The sequence below is a fragment of the Callospermophilus lateralis genome, chromosome 7 (assembly GCF_048772815.1).
Source record: "Callospermophilus lateralis isolate mCalLat2 chromosome 7, mCalLat2.hap1, whole genome shotgun sequence".
NCBI classification, from domain to species: domain Eukaryota; kingdom Metazoa; phylum Chordata; class Mammalia; order Rodentia; family Sciuridae; genus Callospermophilus; species Callospermophilus lateralis.
In genome coordinates this window covers 65,783,126-65,807,195 of record NC_135311.1, presented here as the reverse complement: position 1 = coordinate 65,807,195, position 24,070 = coordinate 65,783,126, and the positions used below count along the sequence as shown (strand labels likewise).

At 36.1% G+C, this 24,070-nt stretch overlaps 1 protein-coding gene across 2 annotated transcripts in view; it reads left to right on the top strand.

Annotated features, from left to right (window-relative positions):
• Positions 1–24,070, top strand: part of Rpap2 (RNA polymerase II associated protein 2) — a 92,831-nt gene that overhangs the window by 55,137 nt on the left and 13,624 nt on the right. The window contains exon 13 of one of the 2 annotated variants that reach the window (XR_013091986.1): positions 14,777–14,907. The exons of the other annotated variant lie outside the window; for it this stretch is intronic. The gene's annotated coding sequence lies outside the window, so the exon portion shown is untranslated. Of the gene's footprint in view, positions 1–14,776; positions 14,908–24,070 lie in introns of those variants that run through there. 2 annotated transcript variants of the gene reach the window in all.

Here is a 24,070-nt window from a genome sequence, read left to right as displayed (position 1 = left end):
AGGTTGAAGGGGGTGCTGCACTCCAAGGTCAGGGTCAGTGATTGGGCCTCCGGGGTCAGTGGTCAGTTACACCCCCACACGGACAGGTTCTCTCAACAGGAGAGGGCCGGGAAAGCTCCGACACAGCCAGAGCACCTCAGACCCTGACCCGGAGTCACCCAGTCACGTGTGAGAATGGCTCCCGACAGGTATGTGCCACCATGCCCCAGCTCATAGTTTTGAATTTAAGACTACATAAATAATATCTCAGCAGTACCTAGTGGTATTTCCTTTGGATTCCTCAGTATCCAAAAAATGCCTTTTTTGTTTGTTTGCTTATATATTTCTATATCCCTCCCGAACTAATTACTGAGTTTATATAAGAAAAAACTTTTTTTTTTTTAACTGAAATATCTTTACCGTCAACCAGCAGCACTTTGTAGGTAGGACTCAGATGCTTTCTAAAGAAATAATAGTTTTAATTTTTTATCAAAGCCTACCTTCTACAGTGATTTTTCCCCCTGTTATCCCTGGAAAATGTATAATGTTCATTTTATTTTAATTCATAAATAGTTGAGAGTCCCCTCAAGCCTTAATCCATATTAAAAGTCACCAGTGTTCAAGAGCTGGGGTTCCATCCTCTGCACTAACCAAAAGATGTGCTCTCCATTTTGTCCATCCCAAGCAGCTGCAGCAGTGGTAATAAGAGCAGCCAATAGCAGTTAGCCCTCACCAATGATGACCTCAATTTCAGGGGCCAGTCCGTATATCTACCAGTGCCATCTTTACATATGACTGAGCTCACCAGGAGCTAGGAAGCATGAGATTTACAGTTACTGTTGATGGCACCGTAAGAATGTTACAGTCATTGTGTGTGGACCTCCCCAGTTCACTCTGCTGAAATTTTACAGCATTTGGGATTGGGAGGGACTAGATCCACTATTCTAAGAGAACTGCCACCTACCAACAATTATGAAAAGTTTTTTCCAATACTCTATGAAGCTGCTCTATAAACTTGTTACAAACAGGATTTAGATATAAAGTTTTAAAGTCACTACCACCCAGCCCCTTAAATAAACATACATGTAATATATCACTACAAAGTGATTTACAAAGAACTTGTTCCTTTGAATTAGAAATATCAATGGAAAGCATCCCTGCTTCCTTATTAATAGGTAATCCTAAAGCATTAAATGCAAACATAATCAAGGCATAAGCCATATGTTATAAGAAAAACATTTTATTTTATTTGGCTGTCATAATCAAAGTTTTTATCTTTGTTTTCTAGATAATAGTTCTGAACTAGAAAACCTATAATGACATCCCTCTTCAGTGAATATTCTTGTCTTCTTTCTTTGTTTCTTGTGGAAGTCCTTAGTAGCCTTACATGCCTGTTGGTTTTTGAAATTTTGGGTCTTTAGCTTTGTGCCTATGATAAAAATAATGGCCATTTTCATTTGTATAATTAATTTTTATTAAACAGAGGGTTTTTAAAAAATGTAATTTCCTTACCCCAAAGACAATCTTTAACTTGTATATGGATCTCATAAAACCCTAAAATTCACACTCATTCTGGATAATATCCTGTTTTTATCTGTAACAAGCAGTGTAGCCTTGCACAAATTATGTAACCTCATATTTTACATTGGCATTGTGAGGGATTGGACTAGATCCAGATTAAGTCAACTTGGCAGTGCAAATTCAACTATAAGATGTTCCAAGTAAGAAACTATTCTCTCTCTCCTTTTTTTTTTTTTTTTTTTTTTTTTTAATGAGACAAAGTCTCAGTGTGTAGCCCAGGCTAGCCTCAAACTCTTGGATTCAAGTGATCCTCCTGCTTCAGCCTCCCAGGTGCTCATAATTGCACCCAGTTAAGAGAGAGTTCTTATGCACTATATCAAGAGAGATAATGAAAATGGGTGTTTTTAGCATAGGAAACAGTTTAATTTTGTCATAGAAATTCATGGTGACATTGCTCAAGTGTTTACTTTGTTAGGTTTCGTAATAAGCTTGACCAAAAAAAAAAAAAATAGATTTAAATTATATGTCTACTCACTCTGTAGAAGGAGTACATAGTGCACTTTTAATTAAATGAGAGGAATATCCCCAAGATTCCTTTAGTCTGTACTGAAGACATTTTTGTCAGTATCAAAGATGAGAATGTTCTCTTAATGCAAAAGGAAATAGTAGAGTAGTATGTTACTTCAACATAATACTAAAGGTGGCAAGTTGATTTTTTTAAAAGGTTAAAATGTGTTTTAAAACTCCATTTTGCTTACAGAATCCCCTCTATAATATCTGTGAGCCTTTTACCTCTTCCAATTTATTCTTTTTTTTTTTCCATTTTTACTCCTTACTTTCCCCCTACCCCACTGATGCTAAGTGTTCACTGATACAATTTCTTTGATCCAGGTACTCTAAAGTAACCTGAGTTTCTTCTCTGATGTAGTACTATAAAAAGGAGAGATAGATACATTACTTGAAGCCCTGATTTTTCTTCTGAAGAGTTTATTTGTACATTTTTTGTCTTTAATGTTTGTCATGCATGAAAACCAGTGTGAGTAGAACCCATGTATACCTTGAAATTAGGAAATTCATACTTTCCTGTAGCATCATAACTGGAAATCAGTGTAGAAGCAGCTACCTATACAATGATAAAATTTTCTTAAATGTTTAGAAACTGGACTAAAAAAATAGCCAACAAATATCTTTTGAGCAGCACTATGGGTTAGACTATCTTAGACCCTATAAGGGATGCAGAGGTTACACAAATCCTCTGTCCTACATAGACTTTATAGCTTCCTGGAGGTTGTGTAAAGGAGGAGATTGACTTGTTCACAAGCATTACAATAAAAAATTGAATGTGTTAAATGCCAAAAAAGCACAAATTCTTATGGGGCTTCAAATCACAGTTCAGATTATAAAAAGATTTTATAGAAGTGAGCTATTGTGGATTCAAAAAACAAGATTTCAAGAAGTAGAATGAACAGATAAATGCATCCTAGGAAGCACTTATAGCTCAAAAAAAGCAAAAAGAGATATAGTCAAGAGTACAAGGTAACTAGAAAGAAAGGTTGGGTTTATTATGAGAAAGATTTTTTTAATGGCAGGTAAACTTAATTCAGGAGGAATGAAAATCATTTAAATTTGAGCAAGTAACATCATAAAACTTGTACTTTAGGAAGATTAGTCTTGCAGAGATCTGGAATCAAAACTGATCTTCTCTTCCACATTGCACCAGCCTTCAGAGACTTTTAATTACTCTTAAAGTAAAACCTCTTATTGTGGTCTACATGGCCTTGCTTGGCCTAGGCCCTATTTATTTCTCCAGACTCCCTACCTCGTTCTCCTCATTCCTGCCTCTCTGACCTTCTTTCATAATTTTCTCATCATATTCTCCCAGAATAGGACATGAATTCAGTTCTTTTTTCGCTCTCTTCCCTTCATTAATTAATTCCCTTTCATCATTCAGAACTCAAGGAACTTTCTCCTCAAGAAACTTCCTTACTTCCCTGACTGGATCAACTGTCTCTAAAAGAGGCTCTCATAACACCATATACTTCTTCCTAGCAGTTTTTCTGATTTCTGTTCAGTCGTGTGATTACTTGATTAATGTTTGCCTACTTCACTTGACTTAAAGATTTTTAGGTGCTGGTTCTATGTCAGATTTTACCCACCATTATAAACCTAATACTTAGCATTTTGCCTAGAACATCGCCGAGTTACAAAAATATCTGAAAGAGAATGAGTGACTAAATGGATGAGAATAGTTTGGAAGCTATCAGTTCTTGTTCTTGTTGACTCCTTCTTTCCTACCTGCCTATATGTGTTCATTCATCTTTAAAAATCAAAACAGATAGGGCTGGGGTTGTAGCTCTGTGGTAGAGCACTTGCCTCGCATGTGTGAGGCACTTGGTTCCATCCTCAACACCAAATAAAAATAAATAAATAAAGATATTGTGTCCATGTACAACTAAAAAAAACATTTTTAAAAAAGCAAAACAGATAAACACACCTATCCTTTGTCCGTCACCTCGGACTATCATCTACTTACCTTTCAAATATCTAGAATCGCTCATCTGCTCTAAGTGGTTCCAGTGCTTTTTATTAATCCCTTGCATTCTGCATTTTCTCTCCACAATTTATGGAATTGATTTTCCCAAAGCCACTGCTAGTAATTATCTAGTTAAACAAAAACAATGAGGTGATGAACTAAAGGAATTACAGCAAAAAAGAAAAGGGAAAGAAATGAGGAGAGAGACATTATAGCTCTAAAATCTACAAGGTTTAGCAATGGAGAAGGAATCAAAGACAACTTCAAGATATTAAAGATAGATGGCTGGGAGGTATTAGTGCCTTTAGGGAAGTACGTTAGATGAACTAATTGGAAATGTTACAGTTGGTCTTACACCTGTTCTGGAAGTATTGAGACTCTTCCCGTTCAGTTTAATATTCAGGCATATTAAACAGTTAAATGGTACCTCCGTAAGTAGTTTAAAAATGTGGAAAAAGAGCTGACGAATGGAAGGAAAACCAGAGATCTAGATCTTGGATTAAGTATTGGGTTGGGTGAGATGGCTAGGTAGAGAATGTTCAGAGTCAAGATAAAATAGGATCTTGTAGAACAACCACACACAGGCCAGGGATGCCTAGAGAATACAGAGAAAGTGGGAAAGGAGGAAGATTAGAAACAGACATTTTTTTTGACACTAACTGTGTGGTGGATTATTACATTTATATCTCACAGTTCATTCCACTTACCAAAGGAAGAGAGACTCTGAAAAGACAAGCACCTTTTCCAAGCTTGTCAAAACTAGAATACAGGCTCAATTCTAACTTCAAAACATGAGTTCATCACTTCACAGAGTGAATTAGAAAGGAATGTATATAACCAGAACACTATCAAGGAATCTAAAGTGCATTTGAGGTTCAAGGTAGTAACTATCTTTCTGAGGAAGAGGTAGTTGTCCTCTGAATAAGGATAAAGGCTGACAAAAGACAGTGGTTCTGAGCTGGGGATGTAGCTCAAGTGGTAACGTGCTTGCCTGGCATGTGTGGGGCTCTGCGTTCAATCCTCAGCACCACATAAAAATAAAATAAAGATGTTGTGTCCACCGAAAACTAAAAAATAAATATTAAAAAATTCTCTCTCTCTCTCCCCCCCCTCCTCTATCTTAAAAAAAAAAAAAAAAAGACAGTGGTTCTGGCAAGTAAGTAATTGTAGTGGGTTGACCTACAGTTTCCATAATGACAGACATGGAAATCAGATTGCAAAGGCTGCTTTAGTAGACAAGTGTTGAGATACTAGACATGTGTTAGTTGGCTTTTCATTGCTGTGACCAAAATACCTAATGAGAACAACTTGGAAGAGAAAAGTTTACTTGAGCTCATGGTTTCAGAGATTCAGTCCATTGTCCGCTAGCTCCCTTTGCTCTCGGCCTAAGGTAAGTCGAAACATCATGGCAGAATGGCATGGTAGAGGAAAGCTGCTCAGCTTGTGGCAACCAGGAAACAGAGATCTAGGTGCCAGGGACAAAATATAAACCCCAAAGGCACACCCTCAATGACGCCTTCCTCTAGCCACAGCCTACCTGCCTGCAGTTACCACTCAGTACAGTAGTCCTTTCAAATTATTAATTCATCAAATAGATTGATCCACTGGTTAGGTTACAACTCCCATAATCTAATCATTTTCACCTCTGAACATTCTACATTGTCTAACATGAACTTTGGGGGAATACCTCATATCCTAATCATAACAATATGGCAAATGTTAACTGCTCTTTTCATATGGTTAGCAAAAGATGAAAGAAAGAGAAGGATTATAATCTGAAAGGATACGATAAATCTTCAGAAAACTTCACAAGATAGAGGAGGCTTGAGTTTGTTGGTATCAGAGGGGAAGGAGACACTGGACTGGCAGGGTAAGAGTGAAGGGTGTCTGTGGAATGTGGCCTGTGAAGAGACTGGGAATGTCATCAGATGCCTTTTATATTTTTTTCCTTAATGCCTTTTGTCCATGTCTTTTTTTTTTTTTTTAAGAGAGAGGGGGAGAGAGAGAGAGAGAGAGAGAGAGAGAGAGAGAGAGAGAAGTTTATTATTTATTTTTTAGTTATTGGCGGACACAACATCTTTGTTTGTATGTGGTGCTGAGGATCGAACCCAGGCCGCACGCATGCCAGGCGAGCACGCTATCGCTTGAGCCACATCCCCAGCCCCTGTCCATGTCTTTTTCCCATTGCTTCCTCCATGTTTTTCTCTGCTTGCCTTGAATGTCAGTGTTGTTTGGTGACATTTTTGCCTCCTGGTCTTAATTTCAAAAGTGAGTGAACTAAGGCTGGTGGCATAGACAGTAGAGCACTTGTCTAGCACATACAGGGCCTTGGGTTCAATCCCCAATACTGAAAATAAATAAATAAGCAAATAAACAGAACTGTATATTTCTGTTTCCAAAAACCCATATTAATTCCTCATTAGTGGCTCTGATTGATTCTTTCCCCTACACCACCATGATCAGCCCTGGAGAATTAATTTCGAGCAGCATAAGCTTGAACTATACAACCTCTATGCTTAATTCTGGTGACCTTTTTATTTTTTTCTACATTAGTGATTTTTACCTTCCTGGCCTTTTCATTTTCCATGACCAACAAATCAGTCTTAGGAACATAAACGTGTAATTCATTTGCCAAAAAAAAAAATATATATATATATATACATATATGTCTCTATATGACAATAAGACACTGCCCATTCATTCAAATATTGTGTTTTGACAATGTGTAAACAATGCTGAATAAAGAAAGATGTCCATAGTAAATAAAGTGAATTTGAAATTGTTTTCTTATAAAAACATAAAGTCCATGCATTAAGGTCATTGTCTTATTTACTTTTATCTCCTTAATGCCAAACATGCAATTTGGCATTTGGTAATTGTTCACTGAATAAAGCAAATGAATGGAATAAAGCAAATGATTGGATGAGAAATACTTGGATAAATTATTGTTGATATTATCCTTCAACAAAGATTTGGTGACACTGGCAAAATTACATTGCACGTGAAAAAGAAAAAAAAGCTGCTTATGATTATGAATACAAGGAAGGACTTTCATTACAATCAGAAGCAACCTCTATATTGATTTATATTTTTCCAGGGTTGGTATAATCTTATAAAGAAGTGACTATTTAGCCTAAAGAAAATTGCTGCTTTTAACCATATCTAGCGTTTTGGTTTTGTTTTTGTGTTTGTTTCTTGCAAATAAAACTTTCTGAAATGTTTAAAATTACCAAATGGCAAAGTTAGTTGTAAATGTGAGATTATCTTTAAATTGTGATTACTAAATAAATGAACATTTTTATTTAAAAAAAAAGATTTGTTTCATCCAAAAACTTCATTTAAAATGTTTTTTCTTTTATCTTCCATGGACTTGCTGTTTAAGCCTCTATAAACTAAAAATTGAATTGTTTACAGAGGAATTCATCTCTAGTAGATAGATGTGGCACTATATCTTTTAGTCATTTATCTGATGATCACAGGTACAGTCCTGGAGAATTCTTTAAATGTTTTACGTTTTGATATTTGTTCATTGAATTGGAAATATTTATCAAATATTAATGGGTTCTAATGGAAATTTTCAGTCTAGAAGCAACCTCTTCTTTAATTTTATCAAAAGTGTTTTATTAAGTAGTCTTGGAAGCTTAAATGATGTTATAAGGAGGAAAAATTATTATTCCCAAGTGTATTAAGAGTGCTTGTTAAATTCAAGATCCTGAATCTAGTGTATCCTTTCTTTCTTTCTTTCAAGAGAGAGAAAAGAGAGAGAGAGAGAATTTTTTAATGTTTATTTTTCAGTTTTTTCGATGGACACAACATCTTCATTTTATTTTTTTATGTGGTGCTGAGGATCGAACCCAGCGCCCCGCGCATGCCAGGCGAGCACATTACCACTTGAGCCACATCCCCAGCCCAAGTGTATTCTTTCTTTGTTGTCTTTAAACACTTTCCTTTAGCTGTCATGATAGCACACACCTGTATTCCGAGAGACAGAAGGATCACAATTTTGAGGCCAGCATTGGCAACTTAATGAGACCATGTCTCAAAATATAAAAGGGCTGGAGGTGTATGGCTCAGGGGTAGAGAACCTCTGGGTTCAATCCTAAGTACCACCAAAAAAAAAAAACAAACAAACCTTCCATTTAATTTGTATATCATAGACACTTGACACCTCTTAATATTCTTCCTGTCTCTGACTTCTCTTTCCCCACTTTGATCATTCTAGTTAATAGTAAAGTCGTAGGGTTCTTGGAGATAAAATGCAAATGCTTCCATTTTGCTCCTTTTTAAAACAATTTTACAAAGTTTTAAAGCAGATTATAATAACCAGAGGGTAAGACAAAGCTTGAAATTATCTGGTTCTCACTATAACTATTTTATGTTGTCCCAGCAGCCATTTTAAATGAAGAATTGGGGAGTTAGCTATTTGTCATTTTAGTATAAATCAAGTATATTGTGTGTTAGGAGGGAGATGTCAAAATACACAAGCTTAATACTGAAAATCCCAGTGTAGCAAAAGCATTTGAGAAATTAGTACAGACTGCTTGGTGAACACCTACAATATCTGTATTGGTGAAATTAATCACATTATAAAAACTGAATATTCTGGGCTATTTTAGCTTCATTTTATTTACTGATTTTTTTTCCAATGACTTTTTCAAACCCCACATTATGTTTTTCATATAGTGGTTTTCAATTGTTGTAACGTAGCATACTGTACGGCAAAAGTGTTTCGGAAGAACAAAGCAACTACCAGGTGATAACTATTTTCCTCTGGTTTCAATGCTGAGAAAAATGTTGCTCATTTAAAACACTAAGACTTAAAACCATTTTCATATGCTCCAAAATCAGATTCTCCAAACCTATAAAATTACCATGCCACTAATTCTGAACTATTATACATTGAGTTGTATGGTTATACATTGAAAGTAATCATTAAGATATGTACCTTGGCCGGGCACAGAGGTGCATGCCATGATCCCAAAAAACCAGGAGACTGAGGCAGGAGGATCACAAATTCAAAGCCAGCCTCAGCAACATAATGAGACCTGTCTCATCCTAAAAGGGGATAGGGATGTGACTCAGTGGTTAAGCACCCCTGGGTTCAATCCCTGGTACCAAAAAAAAAAAAAAAAAAAAAAAGTCTTTCCTGGTAGGGCAGCGGGGAGTGTATATAAAGAAAGACCTCTTATATAATTTAAATAACCCCCTCCTGTCCCAGTTTAAAATAAGGGAGTAGAATCAGTGAATACAGACTTCTCTTTTGAGTAATGAGGTTAAAAATCAAACAGTACAATTTGTTTTGGCTAGAAATAGACAAGCATGTTTGTAGGGCATGGGGAAGGATCTAGTAAAGAAAAATAATTTGAAGCTGATGGCAGGATGGAGAGTACAAATACCTAATAAAACAAGGTCCTAAGGGTGCATAAAGAACTGAGATCAGACACAGAAGGTAAAATAACTTGAATAGGAGAGAAATAGCACTTTTTCCCCCCTCTGGTCTCGGAAGATGTACTCCATACGCTTGTATGGAGAGTGAAAATAGTGGTAGTCATTGAGATGATTCAGAAAAGGAGGTAACCAAGGGTAAGAAAAAACTGACAGGTGACAGTGTCCAGATGAGGCTAATGAGCATGGGTTTATAGTAGTAATAGTATAGATTCCCCGATCTCCTTTTCTTCCTTCCACAAACCTACCCCAGTAGTTTTCAGCCATCTTGTTGTAGGTGAGAAAAAAGTATGTTGCAACATTGATCTCAGGTTTTTAATAATTTTTTTTTTTACTTGTTGCTGGACCTTTATTTTTTATTTGCTTATTTATATGTGGTACCGGGAATCAAACACAGTGCCTCACATGTATAAGTCAAGCACTCTACCTCTGAGCTACAACTTCAGCCCCTCAGGTTGTAGTTTTGATGAGTAGGATAACTAAGACAAGGAAGCAGAAGGTTCAGAAGAGTGATGTAAGAGATTAGTTCAAGAAATCATAACAAACATAATTGGTAAAGGATAATGAAGTTACTTTAGGAAGAAAATTGGTTATCTCAATCAAGTGTCTCTTGTGCCCCTCTTCCCAGAATTATATCCTTTTTTAAAATAATAATTATTATTATTATTGTTTTTAGTTGTAGTTGGACACAATATGTTTGTTTTTTATTTATTTATTTTTATGTGGTGCTGAGGATCAAACTCAGGGCCTCACACGCACTAGGCAAGTGCTCTGCCACAGAGCCACAACCCCAGCCCCCCAAAATTGTATCTTGAACTCTGATATCTCTCCTAGTTTATAGGTCCAAAAACTTTGTTCTTTTTGCTGGGTATCTCCATCTGGATATTCCTCAGGCATTTGAGATTGAACTCAACTTTTCTTTCAGATATCCCCCTATTCCTTTTGGTGGCATTTGCATCTTCCTAATTACCTATAATTAAAATCTGACTTTCTTATGCTTCTCTTGCCCTTTATTTCCCATAATCAATCTGCCTTTATAACTTCTTTTAAACATTTTTCTCTCTTCCTACTGCTACTCATCCACGTCAAGCCTTCATTATTTTCTGAGACTGCTGTAATTAGCTTCCTAAACAGATCTCCTTACCAAGTTTCTCTTCACTCAACTAGTCCATTCTTCTTTCAGCTATAATAATCTTTTCACTAAAGCTTAACTCTAATCAATCCAGAATCCTAGTGCCAGGTCAGGTATGGTAGCATACTCCTGTAATCCCAGAGACTCAGGAGGCTCAGGAGGATGCAAGTTCAAGACCAGCCTCAGCAACTTAGCAGGACCCTATCTCAAAATTTTTTTAAAAAGGGGTGTGGGCGGGGCTGGGGATGTGGCTCAAGCGGTAGCGCGCTTGCCTGGCATGCGTGCGGTCAGGGTTCGATCCTCAGCACCACATACCAACAAAGATGTTGTGTATGCCAAAAACTGAAAAATAAATATTAAAATTCTCTCTCATTCTCTCTCTCTCTCTCTCTCTCTCTCTCAAAAAAAAAAAAAAAGGGGGGGGGGTGGGCTAAGAATGTATCTCAGTGATTAAGCACCCTGAGTTTGATCCCTAGTACAAAAAAAAAAAATTCCTTGCGCCTTCCCAGCTCCTACCACATAATTTTGCCAAAATACAAGGCCCTTTTGAAGTAGCTCCAACCTGCCTATCCTATTCTTATTTATCATTAGTTTGTGTCCACTGTTTCCCCTTACAGTCACCTTTGATAGCACTGTGGCCTGTGTTTGAAATTCCTTTTTGTATCTCTCTAACCTACCCTTCATGGCCCACTTCAATGTCATGATCTTCTTAGAGTCTTCCTTAAGACACCATGCCAGATAAAAAACATTTGGTTTAAATCCCACAAGTAAGACATCGTTTTTGAATAGTATTAATTACCTTCTGCTTTGTTATATAGTTAAATGTAAAAATATTTTATTATTCAGATTCTTCCAACAATGTGACAATTATTATAGATTATTAGAACTTCACAGTTTGTTCAGATCAAAAGTTTAGGGCCTGATGGCATGTGCCTATAGCCCAACCTATTCAGGAGGCTGAGGCAGGAGGATCACTTGAGTGCAAGAGTTTGAGGCCAGCCTGAGCAACCTAGCAAGATTCCATCTCAAAAAAATTTTTTTAACTGACCTTCAAATTTAGGGGTTCTTAATACTTGCTATTCATTAGAATTCTATAGGAAGTTTTTAAAAAATATTTTTTTAATTTTTTTTTTTTAGAGAGAGAGAGATTTATATATATATATATATATATATATATATATATATATATATATATATATTTAGATTTTGGCGGACACAACATCTTTGTTTGTATGTGGTGCTGAGGATCGAACCTGGGCCGCATGCATGCCAGGCTAGCGCGCTACCACTTGAGCCACATCCCCAGCCCTTTAAAAAATATTGATGGCTAATTCAAAAATTTTAGTTGACTGATTTTTGGTGAGTCCTAACCATAAGTATTTTTTTATATATATATTTTTAGTTGCCAATGGATCTTTATTTATTTATGTGCAGTGCTGAGAATCGAACCCTGTGCCCCACACATGCCAGGCAAGCATTCTACCACTGAGCTACAACCCCAGCCATCATAGTATTTTTTTTAACTTCCCCAAGTGATTATAATTCATACAAAAAGAATTAGGAACTAGTGTCTTAATTCTGGTGCTTATTTGATGTGCCAAGTGGAAAGCTTCTAAGTCATTTGACTTAGCTATGTCTACCAGGATTTGCTTAATTAAAGGTATGCAGCTTTCTTCTGAAGTCTTTGTTAGTTACTGATGTTGGAAGGTACCTCTTGGCTATCACAGAAAAAGAATGAATTAGAAGCAGTAGACTTGTCAGTTTTCATTAGCATGTTTGTTTTGTAATGACAGATTTCAAAATTTATTTGAAAAGCACAAACAGGTGGGCCTTCGAAAATCATAAGATCTGCTAAGCTCTTGAAATGAATCAGACATGTGAGCTAGTGTGGTCTAGTGGTTAAACATGTAGACTAGTAGAAGTACTTCTGGGGTTATTTGCTCATCTTTACTGACTTACATGACCTTAGGAAAGTCACTTGAGCCTCACCCTGTAGCTAGCCCATGCTGCAGCTTCACAGAAAGACCAAAGACCAACAAATTAATCTCATAAGTTTTTTTTTACAAAATTGGAAATCACTGTAATTTCTTATGTTTGAATCAGTGGCCACAGGAGGAACAACTGGGAAAGAAAATTGGCATCTTTAAGGGAAACAAACTCATCCCACTCAGATTTAGAAAGTCACCCACCACCAGTTTTAAAGTGTCTGAATTTTAAACTCAACTCTGACTTCTTGATATCTGTTTCTTTATAGATGGTGAAGCCATGTTTACTCTACTTAAAAATATTAACAACAGGGCTGGGGTTGTGGCTCAGAGGTTGTACGCTCACCTAGTACATGTGAGGCATTGGGTTCAATCCTCAGCACCACATAAAAATAAAATAAAGGTATTGTGTCCACCTACAACTAAAAAATATTTTTAAAATATATTAACAACAAAACTTAGAAAAGTACACAGAAGTAGTTAACCCCAGCACAAGCCCATTCATTTTATGGAAAAGGAAAAGCTCTTCAACAGGGTGAATTTTGGTCCATTCTTTGTACGCCCACGTGGTTGTTATTTTATTTTGAAGAGAAAGAGAGGGGCCATGGACAAGTGTTTTCAAGGACTCACTAATGGAAATGAATCTTCTGCTTTTTCCTCAGGAAGAAACAAATGATGTAGAAAAAGAGTTAATGTTAAATATGAAATTTTGGTTATTTGCCAGATAAGAATCCCTCAATATTTTCAGTATCTAAGAGAAGCATTTTGCAAAATGGGGTTTGTATGAGCCCTCAACTTTCTGAAAATAGATGACATTTTGACCCTTTGTGTTACTGATCACAGCTCCCCTTTGTTTCAGTTTTGAGTATATGGTTGGGCAGACAGAGCTATTCTGGTTTAATGCTTTATCATTTAGAATTGTTCGTGTAGAGAAGGGAAAATCCCACTTCATTTTTTAGAAGATGACAAAATATGAGTAAGATGATAATTGTCATTGCCATGTAAAAAGAAAGGAATCGCAAGACTTGATAGATAAGCAAGATACCTTTGTGGAAAAGGTATCTATTTTTAGCATTTTTCTTAACTAGTATGACTCCAAATAAATTCTTCACCCTTTCTCAAGCCTCAAGAATTTCACCTATTTTAAAGGAAACCCAAGTGCTGGGGTTGTGGCTCAGTGGTAGAATACTCACCTAGCACACATGAGGCTCTGGGTTCATCCTCAGCACCACATAAAAATAAAATACAGGTTATTGTGTTCACCTACAACTAAAAACCAAATATTTAAAAATTAAAAAAAAAAGAAAAAAAAAGAAAACCCAAGGGGTTGGGGATGTAGCTCAGGTGGTAGAATGCTTGCCTAGCATTCACAAGGCCCTGGGTTCAATCCCAGCACCACCAAGAAAGAAAGAAAAAAAGGAAACCTGATAGGTTAAGACTAAATCACTCTTGAGAAAATTAGGTAGTATAACCTCATAAAAAGAGACTACATACACTTAACCCTCATCTTTTTAAGTTTTTTATTTACCTGTGCCATTATTAATAAAAGTATCTCACCTATCCCAGCAGGCTTTTGCTTTTGTTTGGTTCTAAGCCCCCAAAATGCAGGTATTGGAATGTTCATTTAGTTTAACTGATAAAGTGATAAACACAGTGCTTGTGCACGTAAACAGTGAAACTATTTCTGTTTAGCAAAAATATTTCTCATTCCTGTTCCTTCCCAGATCTAAATTCTGGAGTATGAGAAAGTGTGAAAGTTTTTTTTTTTTTTTTTCTTTTAAGCACTCTTTGCACCTTTATCACCTTTATGTGTGTTATCAGCAGAACAGGTTTCCCTACTGCAGCAGAACTCTGTATGAACTCAGTAATTTCTCAAATCTGATAGGTACAGAAAAGTGTGTGGCTTTTCACTTCCTGTCCCTTCCTCTAACCCCAAACCATAGTGAAGCTTGCTTTCTGGTGACATTTATTCGCATAGACATTCTTACAGCTCTTTCTTCCAGTAAGATTATGTTATGTGAAGAGTATTATTCAGTGTCATTTTACAACAATCTACCAATTTGATTCTGTGAATTCAGAAATCAATATGAACTCTTGAAAAATTCCCTATAAGAGTTATTGCTTCTTTCAGTTTTGAGGGTGAGGGTCAGATTCAGAGATATCTGTGCTTTATCATTTCAGATAGAAGCCTGATGTGATCTTTACACATATCACCCAAGATTGGTCAGGACTCAATCATTCAGATGGTGCTATGATGAATAATGTTCTACGAGCTGCAGTATGGAGTCCACTGAGGTTCAATAAGAGTACAGTGAACAAGGAAATAGGGACCAGAATGAGGAAGGTCATTTAAAAATCCAAGTTTATTACTGATTTTTATTGTATTAAAAGAAATGGATAACACAGTTTAATCAGTTATTTAGCTCTAGTTGCTCAATAAACCACAACTTTAACTCTTTATATAACTTTCTCTGTTACAAACCAGTGATTTATGGATAACATACTTCTGAGGCTTAAATCAAGAGTTTGTGTAGCTCCAGATCCTTGAATATAATGATTTATAAAAATTGCCAACTTTTAATTTAAAATCTCTTATTTCAGTTCTCATGGCCAAACTTAGGAAACTCCTTACTAGCATGTATAATAATACCTGTTAACCAGATGTTGTATGATAGCCCAATAACAACAAATAGAGGGACTTATCCTAACCAGACTTTTGTGTTCTGTCTTTTTGATGTGTAGCATATGTGGAGCGGTCGGCTAAATAAAGGTCTTATCAATAAGATGCTGTTTGAGGCTTGGCATTTTGCTTTTGTTGTCGTGACACTTACCATATGGTAAAGAACTAGTTGTAGGAGGCTATCTGGCTTTTCAGAATTGAGATTTGAATCAGTGGCATTTTCATGAGAACATTCCTCTCTTGTTTGTGATTTATACATTGAAAACTTTTATCATATAGTTTTTTTTCAAATTATTTTCTCTAACATATAGACTGTGTTAAGTCATTATTTTAGTGTCACCTGTGTAGGTTTTTATGCATACTTAAAAGAAATGAAATTTGGGGCTGGGGCTCAGCAGTAGCGCGCGCACTTGCCTGGCATGTGTGTGAGGCACTGGATTCAATTCTCAGCACTGCATATAAATAAATGAAATAAACATCTATCATCAACTTTTAAAAAAAAGGAAGAAATTTAAGTATAAAAACTTTGTTTTTACCCACTGCCAATCACATTCTATGCTGAGTATTTTAAAGGTATTTCCTATAGAAAACACAGTATTAAAGGGGCTGGGGATGTGGCTCAAGCAGTAGCATGCTTGCCTGGCATGCACAGGGTGCTAGGTTCGATCCTCAGCACCACATAAAAATAAAATAAAGATGTTGTATCCACTGAAAACTAAAAAAAAATATTTAAAAATTCTTTCTCTCTAAAAAAAACATTATTAAATATCAACTCTGGTATATTACTGTTTTTTAATTAAGCAAAGTTACCTGGGCCCACAGTGTTCTTTGATATTCACTATTAGAAGTTTCAGGATTCAAAGAGAGGTTTCAGTCCCTTTTATTGTATAACAGGGCAGGGGTTGTTCTTTAATGAAAAGGTTAAACAGGTAAATGATTAGTTTATCATAATTAATAGTACACAGATAAAGGATTAAGAAAAAAGAGGAGTCTCAGGAGTCCCTTTAACCGAAAAAGGGTAGAAGTGTAGGTGTTTGATAAAATCCTGCAATCATACTCCAAAAGTAACTAGGAGATTTTATTTCATAATACATTTTTGTGAGGTGAAAGGTGCTTTTTATATTTTGAAGTAATGGATTTGAACAATACTTATATTCTGAGGCACGACATTTTAGGGAAACTAGAAGGTTGAAGGGAGTATAGGAAAGAACACCAATAGCAATAAGGAGTGGTTGTATGGCATCTGTGAGGAAAGATGAAAAGGACTTGGAGTTAAAGAGAAACATTTTCTAAACTATGAAGAAATAACTTTAAAAGCTTGCCCACCAAAAACCCCTAAAAGTTCCACAAAGGAAAAAATAAAATTCTGTGAGAGAGATTTATAAAGTGAGAAATAGTGTCTAGAATTTAAGGTTTGCTAACCATTATAGAAGCTCACATAGAAATGTAAACTCTCCATCCTTTGAGATCATAGAGCTAGTTCATTAGCTGTCTTGTAAAAAGGGATCAAATCATTACTTTAATAAAGGATCTTAGCTGGGTGTGATAGCACACACCTGAAATCCCAGCTACTTGGGAGGCTGAGGCAGGAAGGTCACTTATCCTGAGCAACTTACCTAGATCCTGTCTCAAAAAAATAATTTAAAAAAAGTGCTCAGTGGTAGAGCACTTGCCTGGCATGCATGAGGCCCTGCGTTATCACCAAAAAAAAGGGATGGAGGGGTCTTGAATCTGATTGCACATACCTGTAGTCCAGCTACTGGAGGCTAAAGTGGGAAGATCATCTGAATCCCAGGAGTTTGGGGCAAGCCTGAGCAACACAGAAGGAGTCCAGTCTTCAAAAAACAAAAGGCAGAATTTGAATCTTTTCTTAATTATTTATTTTGCAATGAGATCTTGCTGTGTTGCTCAGGCTGGTCTTGCACCCCTGGGTTCCAGGGACCCTACCACCTCAGCCTCCCAAGTAGCTGGAATAGAGGTGTGTATAATCCAGACATCATCATACATAGCTAATTCTCAACAGAAGTAGACTGAAAGGGAGTATGGATCCCAAACTCATTATGTGTCCTCATTTTGCTACTACATTCTACTTCTCTTCATTCACTTAAAATAAGTAAATAAATATACCCCATGAAAAAAATGGTAAGTCAGAATTACACAGAAATAAAGACCCATAGAAAATAAGTGCTGGCAAGAATAAGGAGAAAAAGGAACTTTTACACACTTTTCTTGGTATGGAAATTAGTATAGCCATTATGAAAAATAGTATGGAGTTTCCTTAAAAAATTAAAAGTAGATCTGCCATATGCTCCAGTTGCCATATGCTCCAACAGTCCTGCTACTGGGGTTATATTCACAGGAAATGAGATTGGTATGTCAAAGATACATCTGCACTCACATGTTTATTGCAAAGTTTATTCACAATAGATAGCTAAGATACTTAGGAAACAACCTAAGTATCCATCGAAAGAACATGTGATATATCTTTAGACAAATGGAAAAAAAATCTTGTCATTTTTGACAGTATAGATGAATCTGGGGGATACTGTGTTAAGTGAAAAAAAAAAAGCCATGAAAGATAAATATTGCATGATCTCACTTATATGTGGAATCTAAAAAAAAATGTTGGATTCATAGAAGCAGAGAGTAGAATGGAGATGATTGCCAAGAATGCGGGGTCAGGGAGAGAAGGGGATTCAGGAGATATTGGACAAAGGATATAAAATTTCAGTTAAGAAAATAAGAGTTCTGGGCTGGGGATGTGGCTCAAGCAGTAGCGCGCTCGCCAGGCATGTGTGCAGCCCGGGTTCGATCTTCAGCACCATGTACAAACAAGGATGTTGTGTCTGCTAAAACTAAAAAAAAAATAAATATTAAAAAAAAAAAGAAAAGAGTTCTATTGTACAGCATAACTATAGTTAATAACAATGTGTTCTCAAAAATCTTGAGAGTAGATTTTTTTAAAGATATTTATTTTTTAGTTGTAGTTGGACACAATATTTTATTTTATTTATTTTTATGTGGTGCTGAGGATCAAACCCAGGGCCTCACACATGTGAGGCAGGTACTCTACCACTGAGCCACAGCCACAGCCCCTTAAGAGTATATTTTAAGTGTTCTTATGAGACACAAAAAAAAGTACTCAAGGTAATACATATGTTGGTTAGTTTGATACAGCCATTCCACAAGGTACACATACTTTAAAATATATTGTACACCATAGATATTATAAAATTATAAGATACAAGGATTAAGACTGTAACTGGGTGATATAGCACTTGTCTAGGATATACAAGACCCTGGGTTTAATCCCCACCACCACAAAAAAAAAAAAAAAAAAATAAGGTGTGGTGGCACACACCTATACCCAGCAACTTGAGAGGCTGAGGCAGAAGGATGACAAATTCAAGGCCAACATCAGCAATTTAGCAAGGCCCTAAGCAACTTATCAAGACCCTGTCTCAAAATTTTTAAAAAAAAGGTGGTCTCAAAATTTAAAAAAAAAAGGTGGGGGTGAGATGTGGCTCAGTAGTTAAGCACCCCTGGGTTCAATCCTGTGTCTAAAAAAAAAAGAGGATTAGTTAGATGATAGATATCCAAAATTTTTCTACTGTGGCCAAGTACATCTCATATCATTTAGATTGATAATTTCCTCCTCTTTTATGTTTCACCTACTAAGTACTTCTGATCCAAGCAATCACACCGTGCTCCAATTCTTTGCTCCACATTTTCCTCTGCAGGACTGGAAGTGAATTATAAGCTACCAACCAAAGCCGTGGCACTTAGCACTATTCATTTCAACAACTCAGTGTTGTCTGGGAAGTACTAAGACACAAGTCAAATGGATGTGAAGAGGGAAAATACCAGAAAAAGTAGAAAGTCATGATGTAGTATTAGGTCTGCCTTATAGATTTAAGCTCACTCACCTTACTGGTTGATGCTTTGAAACATTTCTGGCAGGAAGATGCAGCTATGTGCAACCAAGGAAAGAGTTACAATATGCCTTCTATTGTTTTCTCTAAAAATGAAAGAAGGAAAATTTTATGAAGAAAACATTCCAAGAATCATAGTAAGTGGCCTCTCAAGATGGTTTTCATTCAACAAGTAATTATTGATCATTGACATGTGATAGGCATAAAGGATATACTGAACAAGATAAATTGGATGGGAGATAGATAAACAAATAATATCATTAGACAATTAGTAAGGACAATGGAGAAAATAAAATAAGGAGATAGAGGAAGTGTGAGGCTGGATTTCAAATGGGAGAAATGACATTTAAACAAAAATGAGTCACTTGAAGGAGTCCACCATGCAGAGATCTGGGGAAAGAATATCCCCAAGCAAACTCCTGAAATAGTTATAAACTTAAGCTAAGTGCAGTTGAGACAGGATTGGTCAGTATTGCTGAAATGAAGTGAGTAAGGGAAAGCACTGTCTCCAGGTGGAAGATTTTATAAGATATTTTTGGTGTCTAAACATTCTTCATTCTTTAGTGATCCAGTTTGTAAAAGCTCTTTCCCAGGTCAGACCCTGAATATTTTACAGCTAAATAGTTAAATTTGTATTTCTTATCTTCTTGCCATTATCAGAGCTATATAGTATATAAGACATCATTAGTTATTCATTCTAAATTAAAATTGGTGCATAGTTGATCTTCTAGTTCAGGGGTCGGTACACTTTTAAAGGGACGGAACATAAACTTTTTTATCTTTGCTAACTCTATACCTCACAGCTACTCAGTTCTACTGTTGTACTATGAAAGCAGCCATAGGATAAGTAAATAAATGGGTATAGCTATAATCCAATAAAACTTTCATTTACAAAAATAAGTAGCAAGCTGCATTTGGCCCATCATGGACCAGTTAGTCCATTGACTTGTTCTTGTACATTGAGAAGTGTTACAGTTTGGATCTGGAATGTCTTTGAAAGGCTCATGTGTTCAAGGCTTGATCTCTATCTAGTACAGCAACAGTGGTAGGACTTTTAAGAAATGATCGGATTACAAATTTGGATTACAAATTATTAAGTCACTAACCTCATCAGTGATTTAATCCATTGATGTATTCATAATTTGAATGGACTTTTAAGAATAGTAGAAACTTTAAGAGGTCAGATATAATTGAACTGGACCTTGGGGCTGTGCCCTTGGAGACTGTATATTGTTCCCAGTTCCTTCATCTCTCTTACTCTGCTTCTAGCTGCCTTGAAGTTGGCAGCTTTTCTCTACCACACTCTGTATACCATGGTGCCTCACCTCAGACCCAAAGCAAAGATGCTGGTTGATCTTGGACTGAAAACCTCTGAAACTGTGAGCCAAAATAAATTTTTCCTCTCTTAATCATGTTTTTTTCAGGTATTTTGTCAGAGTGATAAAAAGCTGACTAATACAAAAAGTGCTAATATGGGGAAGCAGCAATTGCAGTTCTATAATCATTCATCCAATTAAAAAAACAAGCCTGTGCAGAAAAAAAAAATATGGATAAATAAAATATGATCTCGAGTCTTCTCCCAGCCTAGAGAGTTAGACAAAATTTATACAACTAAAAATGCATTCCATAAATGTATAAAAATGGCTATAAACAATGTATTCATATGATTGAAACAATTTTTAAAAGGCCCAAAGAAAACAAGATTTCTCTTTTTTAAAAAGGGAGTAATGTGATCACATCTATGAGAGAGGACTGTGATGGTAACTGAAGAACGTACTGGAATGGGAGACCACTGGGGAGGCTGTAGCAGGAGTCCAAGCAAGAGATGATTCATCTGAATTAGGACAAGGATAGTTAGAATGGAGTGGATGAAATGGAATCAGGAAGCACCTCAGAGGACCGTCAGCAAAACTTGGTGACTGATTGAGCATAGAATATTAAAGGGTAAGAGATAAAGATGACTAAGGTTAGCATGTTCAAGGCCATGGGATCACTCCCCAGAACCAAAAGAAAAAGGGGGGAAAAAAAAGATGACTGAGACTTCTAGTACCAGAATGCTTTGATGGAAACAAGAAGTCAGAAATTCAGGTTTGAACATAATGCATTTGAGGTATCTTTTAGGCATCTAAGGGAAGGAAAAAAACAGAAGTTAGAGATTTGAATCATCGATAATCAAAGCCATGAGGTGGAATTCAGTGCAAAAAGAAGAGAGTCAATATGAAAATTAAGCCCTATCATTAATGAGCTAGTTAGAAAAGCAAACAGGAAAGATTATGAAGAATCAGAGGTGGAAAGAAAGTCACAATTGAGTGTGTCACAAAAGCCAAAAGGAGGAGAATTCTAGGAAGAAAAGAAGTGATATCACATACTACAGAGTAAATTGGGAAGAGAATGGAAAAAAGGCTTTTAGATGTGGCAGTTAGGAGACTGTTATTGACAATTCTGGTAATAAGTCTTTGTTCATTTGTCATTGGGACTGGTAAGCACACACAGAAACTGTGTTCCTCAGTTCTTTATGGTTTACAAAGCCCTCTTCCATGATTACTGCTAACAATAGCAGACTCTAGATAGAACCCTATTTAACAAGCTCAATGCAGTATTCCTGCACATTAGATAGATCCTCAAACTCCATTCAATCCTACAACACTTGTCATTAGGACCGCAGGTGCCCTAAAAAAAGAATCCCATCAATTCATTAGTAGCATCTTTGAAAATAACTACAATTTAACCCTTATCAGTAATCAAAACCATAGTGGTCTGCTAAAATGTTATGATCTTGCCTCTGATTTATCTATGCAAGCAGACAGCCTTTTGTTACAAAAATGACATGAAAATTCAGAAGATGCCTAGTAAGGAGCCAGGCTGGAGGCATAGGTATATAGTTGCTATTAACTAATAAAACAAACATGTTAAAGTAGATGAGATAAGGAATTTGGAAAACATAAAGATTATATATCATCCATATTTACCTTCAAATATAAATTACTTTGGGTGCTGGGGCTGTAGCTCAGTGGCAGAGCGCTTGCCTAACATGCATGAGGCACTAGGTTTGATCCTTAGCATTACATAAAAATAAATGAAGGCATGCTGTCCATTTGCAATTACAAAAAAAAAATTAATGTAAATTACTTTGGAAAGAAGCAAATCCATGGAGAGGAGGGAAAGGGTAGGTATTAGGGAATGAAATTGATCAAACTATGTTATGTACAAATATGACATAATGAATCCCACTTATGTATAATTATAATGCACCAATTTTTTTAAAAGGTGTGCTTTTGTAAATCATAATTTTCTTAAATTCTCCTTAAAATTCAGAAATCAAAATTTTCAAGGGGGCCTGGGGTTGTGGCTCAGTGATAGAGTGCTCGCCTAGTATATATGAGGCACTGGGATCTATCCTCAGCACCACAAGATGTTGTGTCAACCTAAAACTAAAATATATATATATAAATTTTTTCCGGGCTCAGCATCTTTCTTGATTATAACTTGTCAAAACATTCTCCATTTTTAATATTCATGAGCCTGGCTTCTAATTTTTTAAACAAAGTGTAATTTTATGTAACTTCAAAAATAACCCACTGAATTATTAACATTTAAGAAGTACACAGGAACTAATAGAGGATATTTATACCTAAACTTAGCTTATAATTCTCAGCAAGTTGTTATATAGTTCTGTAATCATTTACATTCTATATTAAGGACTAGGGGTATGGAAGAATTCTTATCAGTAAAAGGGAAATAAAGGGAATAAATACAGTAAAAGGAAATATCGTTGCCTATCTTTCCAGGTGTTTTAGTCAGTTTTTTCACTGCTGTGAAAAAAGAACAAAAAGAACACTTTTAAGGGAAGAAGTTTATTTGGGGGTTCATGGTTTCAGAAGTCTCAGTTCATAGAGGGCTCCATTCCTTGGGGCTTAAGGTGAGATAGTACATCATGGTAGAAGAGTATAGCAGAGGGAAGCTGTTCACATGATGATCAGGAAGCAAAGAGAGACTCCACTTGCCAGATAAAATATATCCCAAAGGCATGCTTTCAGGGACCCACCTGCTCCAGCAACACCCCTACCCACCTCCAGTTACCACTCAGTTAATCCCTATTAGGGGATTAATTCACTGATTGGGTTAAGATTCTCATAACCCAATCATTTATCCTCTAAACCTTCTTGTATTGTCTTACACATGAGCTTTTGGGGGGATACCTCACATCCAAATCATAGAACTCAAATATTAGAACTCAGGAAATCCTAGTTCCAGATGCCTGAGGATTGCTATCTGTCTGCTTGATGACTTGCTGCAGAAATCTCCAGGCTCAAGTTGATATTTCTGTCTGCAACAGACATCAAACCTGTGTAATTAATCTAACAACACTTCCTTCTGCCTGCCAGCCAGTTGCAATTGTTTTTTATTTGTAGTTCTCTAAAGAAAATTTAAATCATTTTGTTCCTTCTACATGTTCATTGAGGACTTGGAAGATCAAATTATAGAGTTCCATAGCCTACAAAGAATAAAAGCTAGCATATTGGAATTGCTTGGACATTTTGAGATACATCACTTAGGCTGAAAGTTCTGAACTGCTACTGTCTTTGTGATTTTGAGGAAGTTACTTTAATTTTTTTGTACCTTTATTTCCTTAACATAAAATGGATATCATAACTAAATCCTTCCACATCACTCTAGTTAAAGATGCTTAGAACAAGTTCATAATACATGGTAAGTACTAATAAGAAGTGTGTGGCAAATGTTCATTGGTGTTATAATCATTGTCATAATGAAAGTTATCATCTACTGTAACCTATATGAATTTTATAATAATTTTAAGGTACTTAAGTATTATTAACCCATTTTATAGACAGACCCTCAGAT